This window comes from Anolis sagrei, chromosome 2, assembly GCF_037176765.1.
Source record: "Anolis sagrei isolate rAnoSag1 chromosome 2, rAnoSag1.mat, whole genome shotgun sequence".
NCBI classification, from domain to species: Eukaryota; Metazoa; Chordata; class Lepidosauria; order Squamata; family Dactyloidae; genus Anolis; species Anolis sagrei.
In genome coordinates, this window is record NC_090022.1 from 142543763 (window position 1) to 142558888 (window position 15126).

Sequence of the window (15126 nt, forward strand, 5' to 3'; positions counted from 1 at the left end):
AACTCTGCATTTAGCGTACCTATTCAACATGCTCCCTGTACTAAACATATTCTCAATAGACCCTTGTTCAAACTTGTGGGTAAAGAATATCCAACAGTTCTCTTTGGAGTAATTATGTTTGAAAAAGGCGAGTTATTATGTAGCTGTCTTAATCCTAGCAGGAAAAAGCAGCTTTGACTGCTTTTGAATTCTGGACTTTCAAAGTATTACATACAAGTTTTAAGTTACTATAATGCTAGAGACTTGGGAACTAAAAGAAAATTTTACTGAGAAAGAAAAGAATTCTATCCTCATTCCTATTTCCCATATACATATCCCTAGATTACTAGATTATAGATAGTGGGTTTTGAAAAGGCAGGAGAAAATCCAAAAACAGGAACCTTCATCTGTAGTCCAAAGTGATGCTCTCCAGAAATCGACCCTTTCAGACTACCAGTTGTTTTCATATAATGTGATAGATTCCAAGCTTTTGGTGAGATCCCTATTCTTAAATATGAAATTCTATCAGAAGGAGTAGAGTGAAGTTTTCTTCTTACAACAGTGTTATTTTAGGTGGAGATTAAGGATGTTCTATTTTACTCTTCTTTGAATTCAAATATTAGTATAGTCTGGCATGATGGATACCAGTCTTCCAATGTTCACATGCAGCAGCAACATCCTTGCATGCAACTGCATGTGAGCAGTGGATCAGGTTTGTTAATATGGATTGACGCAGGTGCTTGCATTTTTGAACTCTTGTTTGGCCATGGTATACGTATTATACCCTCATATGTGCACTCACACACATACAGAGGCTAGTAAGACTAATAGCAGAAGATTGGCCATTAGTCTTATGTCACCATTGATGTTGGCTAAATTGATTTTCAGCTCCTTAGTTGTGAGTTGCTTTTGGGTTTGATTGGGTAAATCATAGTAGCCCTTTGCAACACTGCACTTTGTATGTTGTTGTCTTGTAGTCACATTGGAAGGTCTTGGAAGTAAGACATGATCACAATGGGTTCACTGGTAACAAATTGAGTTGTCTTTGGGCTGAGAAAGGTGGTATATAAATATGGTTAATAAATAAATAAAGTGTTATTTTCCTTCTTGCCAGAATTAAAAAAAGCTAGTTCTACCAATCTATTCTACACCCCCTGCTATATACCCTAAGAAACTCACCCCACCCCCCACCAGGTTACTTTCCAACATCTGCAGTTCCCATAACAACCAGGGCCAGATGGGCCTTATCTCAGTTGCAATTCCCAGTCCTTGTTGCTTCCTCCCTTTTCCCCATCCTTGGACTCTTATTTCAGGATGACCAGTCAATTTTATTCTCATGCCTAAGTGTGGCTTCCTGACACTATGAATGTACCATCCATTTCTCCTTCCATTCTATCATTGCCATGTGCAAGGAATCAGACTTTTCCCATCTTGTCATTAGGGGCTGTTCTGTGATCAACAATACTGTCTCGCTAACTCATTAACAGATGAAGTATTACGATTTCTGACTGGGCACAAAGGAGAGCCATTTCTCCCTCCAAAGATAACTCTAAGTGGCAATGAGGCACATCCTATTTTGATGATCTTTCTCAGAGCAATGTTCTGTGTCAAAATAATGTCAGAAACAGTGTGCTGCCTGCTAGATCCACTCCATGAATCACTGAAATGGGAGCAATGAAGGTATTTCCCAAAGCAATGATTTTGCTTTCTTAAGTTAAATGCCGAAGTGTTGCTTCAAGTATGCAGTCAACATGGGCTTTTGGGAGAACACCTTCTATGTAAGGAGTAGGTTCCAGTTCAGTCCTTGGCAATCTTCCGTCTGTTCATTCAGACTAGCTTGATTTGCCCATTGATTTCTTTTTTTTTTGTAAAAATGCAAACTTTGCATGATTTTAATGTATTTGTAAAATTAAAATACCTATTCCTTATACGTTTTATCATAAGATACATTTTTGTATACATTTTAAATTTTTGTATAGGTTGGTGCATATTATTCTCTCTCTCTCTCTCTCTCTCTCTCTCTCTCTCTCTCTCTGACACACACAGACACAACTTTCAGAATTCGGAGAAGTGCAGAAGTCAAAGTGGTCTAACTGGAGAGCTTTTGGGGAAGAGTTCTTTTAAAATGCCAACTGAACAAAATCCATAAGCATCACTGTTTCACTACCTGTGCCTCAAGGAAGATGTTGGCATCAATAAACATGGGGACATGGAAATAATAGTAATAAACCCTAAACAAAGATACTGCTGTCAAAGAAAGAGATCTATACTGTATATACTCAAGTATAAGCCTAGTTTTTCAGCCCCCTTTTTAGGCTGAAAAAGGCCCCCTCGGCTTATACTCAAGTCAAAGTTATTTATTATTTTACTCTATTATTATTATTATTATTATTATTATTATTATTATTATCATTTTGCTCTATTTATTATCATTAATCTTATTTTTTTTTACTAATAAGTAAGTTTTATTTTGTTTTCAAAGGAACAACAAAATGATTTCTGCTTACAGCTGTGAGAAGATTTCATTGTTTGACAAGTATCCAAATGCTGGTACTTGGCAAAGGAAATCATTGGTGGAGGGAGGGGCAGTATCAGCCTGTTGTGGTTTGTGAATAATCTGATGCTTCAGAGGATGAGGAAATTGATTTTTGGGGGTCTCGGAGGGGGGGGGGGTATGCGGGGATGGAAATGGCATGGAGAGATGTGTTACTGATCCTGGGAGTTCTTAGAATGTTACAGAAAGTGAAATCAATTCCCCTAAGATTCTGCCAGCGTTTGCTCCTGAGAGGAATGTGGGGGAGTTACTAGGTCAGAATGGCTATAGTTGCACCATGAGAATGTGAAAGAAAGTCAGACTTGCCTTTCCCAGAAGCAGAGGAAAAGCAGGTGTATGAGAAGTGATGTCATGGGAAGAAATTGAGGCTTTTAAGTGGGCTTCAAGCATACAGCTCTTTGTGAGAACAACGTTGCTTCAAATGTCCGAGTTTCTGGATTGTGTCTTCATGTTCATGTTTTCTTGGTTAAGTTTCAAGGTTCTGGATTATAATTCCTGTTTAGGTTTTCATAGTTTTTGGTTTGGATTATGCTCTGTTTTGTCCTTAAGATCTGGATATAATTTTGATCAAGTGTATGGATTTTGTCTTGTTTCCTTGTGTCGCCTCAAAGTGCAGTTCCAAGTTTTTGTAGTCCTGTGCTTCGATTCACGAAACTGAATGTCACCTATACTTGGCAACTGTGGAGTTTCTGGATTTGTCTTTCGGATTGTACTTTTTGTTGTGCTTTTTCTTATCCTTTATGTTTTTCTTAATAAACTTTACTTAGTGGATTTGCTTGTCCCTGCATGATATCTGGGTGAAAAGGTGTTCCACGGCTGGGTTGCAACACAGCCAGAGAACACAGGTACTTGTGAAGCAATAAAAAAGACAGGCACTGTGGTTCTCTGAAATGTGCATGTCTTGAAATAAAAAAGAGAATAAATCTTCACTATCCAAAGAAACTGTAGGATTTGGTCAGTATAATACTTGTTATTGTATTGTTCCCATCATCTCTTATGAGAGTGGAGAAAGGGCAGGAAGATACCGCAGCTGAATTGTACTCAGCGGGACTCCAGTTGCACTGAAAATGTGACACAATATTATTTCTGAATTGATGATGTGGGGAAGGGATGTTGTCCATCTGTCTATGCATTTATTTTGTACCCTACCTTTCTCCCAAATAGCCTGGACCTGAACTGCCTAGGGCTTTAAAGGTAATAACCAGCAATTTGAATTGTGCCCAGAAACAGATTGGCAGGCAGTGGAGCTGTTGCAACAGGGGGTTTGCCCGCTCCCTGCAGCCAGCCCCAGTGAGCAACCTGGCTGCAGCTCTTTGGACCAGCTAAAGTTTCCAAGCACTCTTCTGAGGCGGCCCCATATAGAGTGCATTGCAGTAATCCAGACAGGATGTAACCAAGGCCCAATTTACCTGCCAGAACACATCTCCCTCTATGAACCATCACGGAGATTAAGATCCTCTGGGGAGGCCCTGCTCTCCGTCCCACGACTGTCACAGATGCAACTGGCAGGGAGAGAGAGAGGGCCTTCTCAGTGATTGCCCCTCAACTTTGGAACTCCCTTCCTGGTGATATTAGAGCAGACCCTTTGCTCCTGTCTTTCAGAAGGATGATAAAAACTTGGCTGTGGGACCAAGTCTTTGGGACAATGCAATAAGGCAGAAATAGGAAAACTTATTATGCCAACTAGATTTGATGAAGATGACTGAGACAGTTTAAACAATGGAGTTTAACGTCAAGATAAATTATTTTAATGTTTATGTATGTACAAGGTCTATTTATGTCTAGCATTGAATGTTTACTGTTTATATTCTGTGCTTTGCTTTGAGTTCCCTTTGGGATGAGAAAGGCAGAAGATAAATGTTTTAAATAAATAAATAAATAAACAAACAAACAAACAAACCATGGCCAGAACTTAGCATGCATGTACAAACATTTTGCACATTATGTTCAATATAACATGCAAACAATATTTATGTGTAGAAAGCAACAACCAGTATACACATACTGTTCCTATATTGATTGTGGCATGTGAATGTTCATTAAAAAAACATAAGAATGCCCCTTAAGAAATATTAAAAATGTTTGACTACCATTATGAAAGGTAAGGATGACAGGATTATTGGTGCAAAGGTTTTTGTAATAAAACAATGGGGAAGCTATTAAATTGCTGTATTGCTGCATCAAACTGCTGTAGTGGTTGTTTACAGACCCCGTTCCTACTCTTGTGTTAATTTAATTGCAAAATGGTGAAAGCAAACAATTGACAAGGGAAAAAAACATTTGCAAATTGCCTTTGACCGTGTGTGCAGATGCTCAGGCATTCAGATTAAATGAGAATTGCAATTAACAAGAGTGGATGTGATAACAGACAGTGCAATTTAAAGTGCCTCTCAAAATCCTTTGTGCGTGTGTTTGTATGTGTGAGTATGTGTGTCTGTGTTTGTGTTTGGGTAAGAACCCCTTCGAATCCTGGTAGGTTGTTTAGCAGATACATAGCGCTGGGCGTGGAAGGGAGAGACATTTTTCCCACTTACTCTGCAAAGTTTCAAATCTTAGAAGCTTTTCCCAGTAATGACAGGAAGCCTATGGAAAATCCTAGATTTCAGGTCAATTAACCACCTACCAGGGGACTCAGCACATTCCCTGGTTTTGCTGTTCATCAAGGACTCAATAGATTAGGATGAGGTCAGCCATCAGAAGCCTGAGAGGAGGCCAAATATATTGTGGGTAGCATTCAACTGTTTGGCCTATATACCCTAAAGAAACCAAATCCTGTTTGATCATGGAAGCAAAACAGGGTCAGTTCAGGTTAGTACTTAGATGGGAGGCTGCCAACAAATCCCAGGTGCTGTAGGTTATATTTCAAAGGAAGGATCTGGCAAAACCAACACTGATTATTCCTTGCCTAAGAAACCACTATGAAATTCATGGGGTCAGCATAACCTGAAAGGCAATATGAAGGTACACACAGAGAGAGAGAGAGGGAGGGAGAGAGAGAAGGAGAGAGCATTCTCTGGGACCCTTGTCTGCACTGATAGGAGTTAAAACTAGGAATTGCATCCAGATAATACTTGTTTCTTCAGAATTCACAAACATTATTTGCATTTCAATAATTTGTTCAGGAACCTTTCCTTTCTCAAAAAATTTTCTTTGCAGAAATGTGTTTTGGGTAGCAACATTATGTGTAGTGGTCTGTAAATTTGGCCCAAAAAATGCCTTTCCTTTGCAAAAACATTGCTTTTGTTCAAAAATAGGTTTTTCTATGCAGGAATCAGAATGTTTGCAACAGCTTTGCTATATATATTCAAATGGCATAAATGTAAGGAATGTGTATAGGAAGAAGAATGTGAACAGCCTGAAAGTTCACTTCTAGGAGTTTGTTGTTTGTTGTTTTTTTTGGGGGGGGGGGGGGTGAGGAGAAATAGACTAAGTATTCTTGCAACATTCAAGAACAGATTATCTCCTCCTCTTCCTCCTTTAGAGCCATATGCAGTGCTACTTACAACAACCTCTGGTCTTGACTTGGGCTAGAGTGTTTTCCAATCATTTCTAGTCTCATGTGTCTATTTTTATGCATGCAAAGAGGAAACGCATAATAACATGCCCGCTCTAATGCATTGTGTTCTATTCTCCGCTGCTTCTAAAAACATCTTTTAGAAGCTCTCAGAAAAACAGAATACTCAAGGGGAAAATTGCTGGAGAAGATTTTGTTCTATTACTTTGCCTTCATCACAACATGACACACCTTTGATAACAGACAAATTGGTAAGAGAATTGAATAGAGAAATATCCCCCCTGTGGCTCAGCAAAAGCTTTTTTCTTTCATTTTTAAACTAAATTCCACAATAGAAATTGTAGAAACAACACCAGTGGGATTCATTATCAGACTTCTCAGTCCCCTTGTGTCCATAGTGACCAAGACAACTACAACCCTTGGTTATTAAGAAAGGATTTTGGGTTAAAAACTTTTTCCTTCATGCATTATTATTTCCTAGAGCTCAACTTATTTTGACAAGTATAAGCATATAATACCTGTATAATGCAAAATCACATTAGGTTTTGTTATTTTCGTATTTGCATCACTTTATAATGAATAATAAATATGTATATACTGTTAAATGGAAATAGATAGTAGTGAACAGTCACCCTTGAAAGTCGAATTGAAATCTGATGTCAACTAAATGAAAATTTCAAGTTGTATTGCAGAATTTCTGTGCAGCAGAATTCCTGCAGAAATATTGAAACAGGAGTATTTCAAATATCCTGGTGTGAGGAGATGTCTTGTATTGGGTCCAGCTCATATGTCTCATGGTACAGGTTGAGTCTCCTAAATGCTTGGGATCAGGCGTTTTTCAGGATTTGGATTTTTTTCCAGGGTTTGGAATACCTGTATTTGCAGATATTTAGTAAATGATGGAAAGAGAGCTAGTCACATACTCAGAGCCTACTGTGTTTTTCCTGAGGGCCTCCTGGGAAAAGAGAAGAAGGAAAAGAGAGGGAGAACCCCACTCAACACAAGAACTCTGTAGCAGACATTTCACGCACTTACTTTCTGCCCTTTTAGTATTGAATGGAATGGACATCAGGGCCTTCAATGGGAAGGTTTATGCCTGCTGTTATTTAGGGAGGGAGAGTTACCCCTCCTGACATATTGGTGATCCACTTGGGTGGAAATTATTAGGGTTTACTAAAGGGCAAGGCATTGATTGTCCAGACACTGCTGGACATGAGGAGCATCAGGGAGGGTTGACCTCCAACCCATTTGGTATGGTCCACCATCATTCCCCCATAGAAGTGGCTGGGTGAAGGTGACGTGAGGAAACTGGATAGTACCAGAATATGTGTGAATCACCAGACATTTAAGGTGATGAGGTTCAGATTGGGTTCCATTATTCATCACCTGGAAATCACCCACATTAGGAAGGACTTCTTTTGGGCAGATCTGAAATGGACAATGTTCAGTTCCTTTGTGATCTGCAAGGGGGTCTTTGGAACATTTTGTCAGATTTATTTGTTTGTTTGATTTTTGTCATGTCAGGAGCAACTTAAGAAACTGCAATTTGCTTCTGATGTGAGAGAACTGGCCATCTGCAAGGACATTGCCCGGATGTTTTGATGTTTTACCATCCTTGTGGGAGACTTTTCTCATGTCCCCACACGAGGAGCTGGAGATGATAGAGGGAACTCATCTGCACTCTCCCTGGATTTGAAACTCCGACCTGTTGGTCTTCAGTCCTGTCATCACGGAGGTTTAACCCACTGCACCACCGGGGGCTCCGTCAAATTTGGTGGGAGACAGGGACTAAGCAGCTACTTGTCTGTAATCTGTAATGGGAGACTGGGGTGTGTGCACCTATGGCACCATGTTTTAGTGAAGCCCAGGAACATTTTAAAAAACATCTGTGAGTTTGGGCAAATGAGGTGGAGGAAAATGGGAATGACCTAGGACTGTCAGGGGAATTCTATCTCCATGGAAACCTTACTGTTTGGCGATGAAAACTTTTATGCAGCTTGCCTATAGGATCACCCTGAACAGCCTGGTGGGCATTCAGGGGTCTCAGGTGTTGCCAGTTCAAAACAGAAAATGTGGGATTTTATTCAGCTGTGTGGAAGGGTCCTCAAAGTCCAGAGCACTCAAAGATTCACTTGATTATATAGTTGATAACACAGGATTCCTAATCACAGCAAACTTTCTGACTTCTTTTTTTTAAAAAAAACCTTTTAGACCTTTCCATTTGCACAGAGTAGCTCTGGTACAAGTACTTCAGCATTTCTTGTACTGCTAAAGGAATCAATTTGCTCCTTAGACAAATCCAATGTCACAATAATTGTAATGAACGTTTGTTAGAATGTAATACATTTTACATTTGAGAGTTTAAAAGAAAGTTTTATGGAATTAAATTTGGGGATTAGGATTATTAAATTCAGATTTAGTATAACTATCTATTATATTAGAATTAAGAATTAAAATCAAATTGTATATCCCTTACAGTATAATGAATGGAAAGCTGTCTTGGCCTCTATACATACTTTCTCTTCAAAAGGCTAATTGGTTCAGAAGAAAATGCTTAGGTATTGCTAAATTATATGGAGAATCTAACAGTGGTATAAATGGATTCTGCAAGGCCCTTAATTGCAGTCTACACTGCATAACTTTATGGGTGACGCAGATATTTGGACTGGATTGGGATTATGTAACAGCTGGTCTATTTTAACCTTTATTTTACCTTCATTTTTAACTTTTGTGGTATGAAGTTTTACCTTGGCATTTTAATGATGATATTTTAATTACTTTTAACTTTTAATTTTATCAAGTCCTAATTGTGTTTTAATGTATGTTAGTTTACTATTGCAGGAGTTTTAGGATAGTGATTAGTGTCTATTTGTGTACTTTTTTTTACTGTTGATATGGCCAGTGGACTAATCAATGAACTTTGCTTTGCAACTTTACACATGCTTAATGATGTAGCAGACTCACAGTAGAAACTTTCTAATGAATTGTGATTATACATATCAAATCACTGGCCACAGTGTCACATTGAGTTCTACCAATGGACATGGGGATTCCCTAGCCATAGGAATGCCCAATGTATATAGGCACCCAATGCACATCAGTCATAATGTGTAAGAGTCTCTTCATTGACTGTCCTACACAGTAACATCTTGGAAGCTCCACGTTGAATATAAACTGCTTAGTTCTATTTCGTAGGAGCGCCCAATGGTACAATTGGTTAAACCCTTGTGTTGGCAGGATTGCTGACCAAAAGGTCACTGGTTCAAATCTGGGGAGCAGCATGAGCTCCTGTCTGTCAGCTCCACCTTCTCATGTGGGGACATGAGAGAAGCTTCACACAGGAGAGTAAAACATCTGGGCATCCCCCGGGCAACATCTTTGCAAATGGCCAATTATTTCACACCAGAAGTAACCTGCAGTTTCTCAAGTTGCTCCTGACATGAAAAAAGTTCTATTTCCTGGAGTCTACTACATAGCCATAAGTCTCCTACAAGATTCCAGCCTTAGACTTCACTGTCACTAAGCCGCTTCCACACAGCTGTATAAAATCCACATCAAACTGGTTTATATGTCAGTGTATAACCCAGTTCAAAGCAGATATTGTGGATTATCTGCCTTGATATTGTGGGTTATATGGCTGTATAGAAGAGTCCAGAGTTATACCATAGAGCAAGTTGTCTATGCATGGTGGCACACTGTGCATTTTCATTACAGTTCCACTGACCAGAACCCAACACTAAATACTTTTAAAAGTATTCTAAATTTACCAGTGGTTTATTTTCCTGCGGATATTTCAGATTTCAAATGGAATTATTATTTGGGGAGGCAGTTTTGTAAGGGTCTAAAATGTCTATCTTTAGGGGAAGTCTAGAATTAAACAAGTAATTAAGTAATTAATTCATTTAATTTTTTGCATTTGTCCATTAATCACCAGAGTCTCCAATTAATGTTGAAACTAAAAATATGCTTTCGTGAATTGGGTCATTAGAATTAATTAAGGTACATTCGTGCCTCTTCTTCTGTCAAATTCAGGGGGGAAAACAGTGAGACTTACTGCATAGAAGTGGTAGTGCAAATCATTTTAGGTTCTTCAAGCAACCAGGGCCCTTTCAGATCGTCTAGACCAGTGTTTCCTAATCTCTGCTCCTCCATGAGTTGACTTCAGTTCCCAGAAATCCCAGTGACCTTACCAGCTGTTAAGGAATTGTGGGATCTGAAGTCCAAAACATCTGGAGGAACACAGTTTGAAAAACTCAAGTCTAGATTTTTAGGCTTGGATAAGAGCCAGTTCTTCCTTGCTCTTAACCATGGGCCAGGATTGTTAGGATTCTTCTTTGCTGTTTCTTTCCTAAGTTGGTTGTCTGCTCCATGTAGTTGGGTTGTTCTTTGTTTTTCTATTCATATCATGATCTTCATCTTCTCCTGCTTCAGAAAGTTGGTTAGTTGTTACCAGTCCATCTCGTTTCTAGTTCTGTTTTGGTTATGAGCTAGTTGTTGAGTTAGTAAGTCCATTTTCATAATCTCTATCATTTTTGTCAGCCATTCTTGTTTCAATGGGATTTCTTTTGTTTTCCAGTGCCTTATGAGTACTATTCTTGCAGCAGATGTTAGGTATGTAAGAAGGATATATTTTATTCTTTTCCATTTTTTTATTCATGATACCCAGCAAAAAGATTTCTGGGTTGAAATTTATTTGTTCTTAAATTATTTTTGGATTATTACATTATACACATTCTTGTGTGATATTATTTTGGGTGATCTGCATTGAAATCTTTCAAAATCCTACATTTTGCTTATACAATCTGCCTTCCACATTTACAGAATTGATTATTTGCGTATTTGATTTTATGTTGAAAGTTAATCATAGAGTCATACTGGAGGACCTAGAGACAGAATATTTCTCTAGAAATCTCTTTGTCCTCAAAGGCAATTTTATGATCAGCTTCTGGCAGAAGTTGGCCATAGAGTCACCCTTGAAGATCTAGTGATTGCTAGACAGTTGTTCTCACAGGTAAAAAAACCCACATCATTTTATTATCATTTTTCTATGCCACTAAACCCCACAAAACTGTATGGCCTGCCATCATGTGCTTTGCATTTGGTGTTTTATTTTCCTTCTCTCTCACCCACCCATTTTTTTCTCCCTTGACTTCTCCTTCTCTCTCAGTCTGTCCACTTACTCCATTTTTAACCCTAGAGACATCTAACAATTCCAATATTCTCTGCACCTATATTATCATAACTGCATAATTAAGATAATACAGGTGCAGATAGTACTGGTATTGTTAGATTTCTCATTCAAGAAAGATACCACAGATTGGATTTTTTATTCCTGGATTTAGCATGCAAAACCTGTGATTTACTACTGTTGCTCAGATGAATCTTCTTGGTTAGGAGTGGGGAAACAGAAATGATTCGGCGGTTCTGTTCTGCAGAAAAATTGAAGGTGCAGGCTTAAAAAAAAATCACTCTTATTTCATTGACCCTTATGGCAATCCATTTTTTGCTGTTTCCCAGTACATTTGAACTAAACTATGTCATTCCTCTTTAGATTTTAATGAACAAGGCATTTAAAGAGTAACTGAAGGAATGGTGCTGGTGGAAAGAAAGTGAAATGCAGATGAGTAATCAATACACAAGCGAGGGAACCGGGAGGTAGCCTCTTCTTCCTGCCGTGTTTTGTGGTTTTCCATCTTGAAATAAGATGGACAATTTACTCATCCCCATCATCCTGGATGCACCTTTGCCTGTTTCTAGTTAAACCCAGTGCGTCATTCCTCATCACACAGGCTGCTGTCTCCCTCAGTTCTGTCATCCATGGGTTGCCCACATTACAGCCCCCCCCCCTTTTTAATTGTGCAATTGCAGAAATTCATAAGTTCAAAATTGTGCAGTTACAGCAACAAAACTCTTTGAAAAAGGAGGAAATAATTTTAATAGTCCTTTTCTGTGTCCAAAGATTAATGGCAGCATCAAGGGACATGAAAAGACTGCTCACATGCATGCCCACACTGAAAGGTCACAAAATGAACTGAAATCTGGCAAATGCATCATTTCCTATCCCATGGAAAAATGTCTGTTTATAAGCATTTCTAAGTACAGAGTGACAAGTGGAGCCAGTTCTAGCCCATCTTTCATATCCACCTATTTCTACATGCTGCAGAGACGGAGTCCCATGGGCAACCCATGGAATGGGTTGTGTGTCATTTGATGGGATCCTGGAATTTCGTCTTTGAAACAGGGCAACTTCTATGTGATAAGGTTCCTAACTGAATAAATTGTAAGATGTAAGATATAAAGCCCAATGCTTTAAGATAGTGCTTTTCAACCTGACAATTTATCCCAGATAGCCTTCATTTTATAGGTTTGTCATCCACATAGAGAGAAAAATTAGGTTGGATAAAGGCAATTTGAGAAGAACAGAAAGAGCCTAATTGAAAAGCCAATAACCTAAGGTCAACAGTGGAGTTAACTTCCTTCTTTCCAAATTAGTGGGTTAATAAGGAGGGGCTATAATAAAAGAACAGCAAATTGAAATTAAATATTTGGCATCTAAAGAAACCAGAATATATGTTTCTTTCACTTGGGACTACCACTGAGTTATCCTAAATTACATTTTAAAGGGATGCGTTTCCAGATATTGCATACCTCATGGTTGACAGGGACACTATGTAATTAGCTATTTATATGCAAGGAATACAGGAGATAATTAGAAACATGGATTACAGGAAAAGGCAGTCACGCTGACAGAGGGCAATAGAAGCCAACATATTAAGTCAAATTTGTCTATACGCTCATATGGTTTATCATGTGTCATTTGCCTTGTATTACATTAATACTTCATTTAATATGGTGCTAACGCACAAGATTGTAATCTGCTAATTTATAAATTAAACATGTATCCTTCTAAATACAGCAGCTATTGGCCTGGCAAATCAGTTAAGCCTCCTGGAAAATGTTAAATTAAGTTACATATGCTCTCAGGCTCTTGGGAGATGGTCTGTGCATTTGTAATTAACAGCATTGGTTCCATTCAAGGAGCCTGAGTTTAGGTTCCTTATTACAGTAAGACATGACTGCTTGGAATATTTGGATGAATTAGCCTTTCAACCTGGAAAAGTCTTTCTGATGAAATCAACCTCAGAGACAATGCTCCAATAACAAGAAAAGCATTTGAATCTAGGGCTCTCTGGTCGACTAGTCAAGATCATTATGCTTTCAGGGGATCCACATTATGCAGTTAGAAGAGTTGAAATGCACTTTAAATGCTCCAGTTCCTTCCCACTGCATCTTAGGGCGCTATCACACAGTCTTATATCCCAGAATATCAAGACAGAAAATCGCACAATAACTGCTTCGAACTGGGTTATCTGAGTCCACACTGCCATATATCCCAGTTCACAGCAGATAATGTGGGATTTTCTGCCTTGATATTCTGAGATACAGGTCTGTGTGGAAGGGACCTAAGAATTTGTAGTTTGGTGAGTTACTTGGGATACTGTGCTAGAGAGCTCTGGTCCATTTCTCTGAACTAAATACTTTTAGAGCTCATCATTTTAATACCGAGGAAGGATTTCACTCTGAACTCATTGGAAGAAGAAGAAAAGGATACAATTGCCATAATCACAAACAAAAGGACCAACTCCAATAGACACTCTAGCCTCAACATTTTGGAGTGGCTGAAATTTCCACACTCTCTCCATAGGGGCAGTTTCCTCCAAGATTGTGAAGAAGGATTCTCTCAAGGAAAATGAGAAAGTTGACAAATAATTCCGTACAACACAAACCGGCCCAGAAGGGTGGGTGGTTGGGAAGATAGAACTAGGGTATCCACTTACCTAACTTTAGTAAATGCATTATCAAGACAGGACAAAAAATCTCATAAAATTGCACAAACATATAGCAGAGGCTAATGTATATGTACATCTGTCTCTTTAGTGTTATTTAAATAAATGTGAAATACATTCTACTGCAATGTGAAAGACTGTGACTAGGGAACCAATGTTCGCTGTGCTCTTCAGAGGCTAATTGTTGAAGATAAGCAATTTCAAATGTGCTGCTCTCACTCCTTATGGTTCTTTCTCTTTAAACCAGACATGGACCAGACAGCTGTTTAAAAAGGGATGCCTTCAGACACAGGGCTGCCCTCAGTTAGCTGTCCTTGGTGAATCTGGGCACATGGCCAGCCAAGATAAAAAAACCCAAGAGAATGCTGACATTCAGTAATGTTTAACCTTATTGTGGCCTACTTAATGCCAATATGCCACCTTTTACATATCTAATAGCTTTATTCTAAGCCTTTTAGCAAGGTTTATCTTGTAATTCCCTGAAGAAAGGCCAAGAAGAATAATTGCCAATAAATTATGAACTGATGAGCATTGTCCCTTGCTTATGAATGCATTATCTTTAAGGACTGCGGGCTGATCAGGGATCCTGCTTATCTGAGTTGCATTGCAATCCTTTGCATGTCTACTGGGAAGTAAGTCCTTCTGAGCTGAATGAGAGTGCATGTAATACATTGCTACTTTGATGACATTGAGCAACTTATCTTGAGCAACTTCATTTTTGAAACTGAAGAAAATAATAGATGACTTTCTAACATCACAAAAGGGAACTGAACCATGAAATGCATTTAAATTTATCTAACTGATGTCAATGTTTATTACAAATGCCAGATACTGGCTAATAGGCATGGGTAGGTTCAGTTGGAATCTTCGTAATTTGGAATAAATTTTGAAATATTTCCTTTTTGAAGTGATTTCGAAGTTTTTAAGGAAACGGAAGTCCCTTTGCCCTTCCAAAGCCTTTTCCGCCATTTCTCTTACAAATCACTAAGTGAGTAGGAAATGATTCAGCATTTCCCCCTGCTTCTGTTCCCTGGCCTTGGTTCAAGCCAGAGAAGCATTTTAAACCAGAGTAGATGGATTCCCTCCTTTTTTCCCCCTCCCACTTCAGTCTTAAGCAAGAGAAGTGGTTTTAACCAGAGTGGATGGATTCCCTCCCTTGCCATTCCTTCCTGCTTCAGTCTTAAGCGAGATAAGCGGTTTAAACCAGTGTGAATGGATTCCCATCCTTTCCC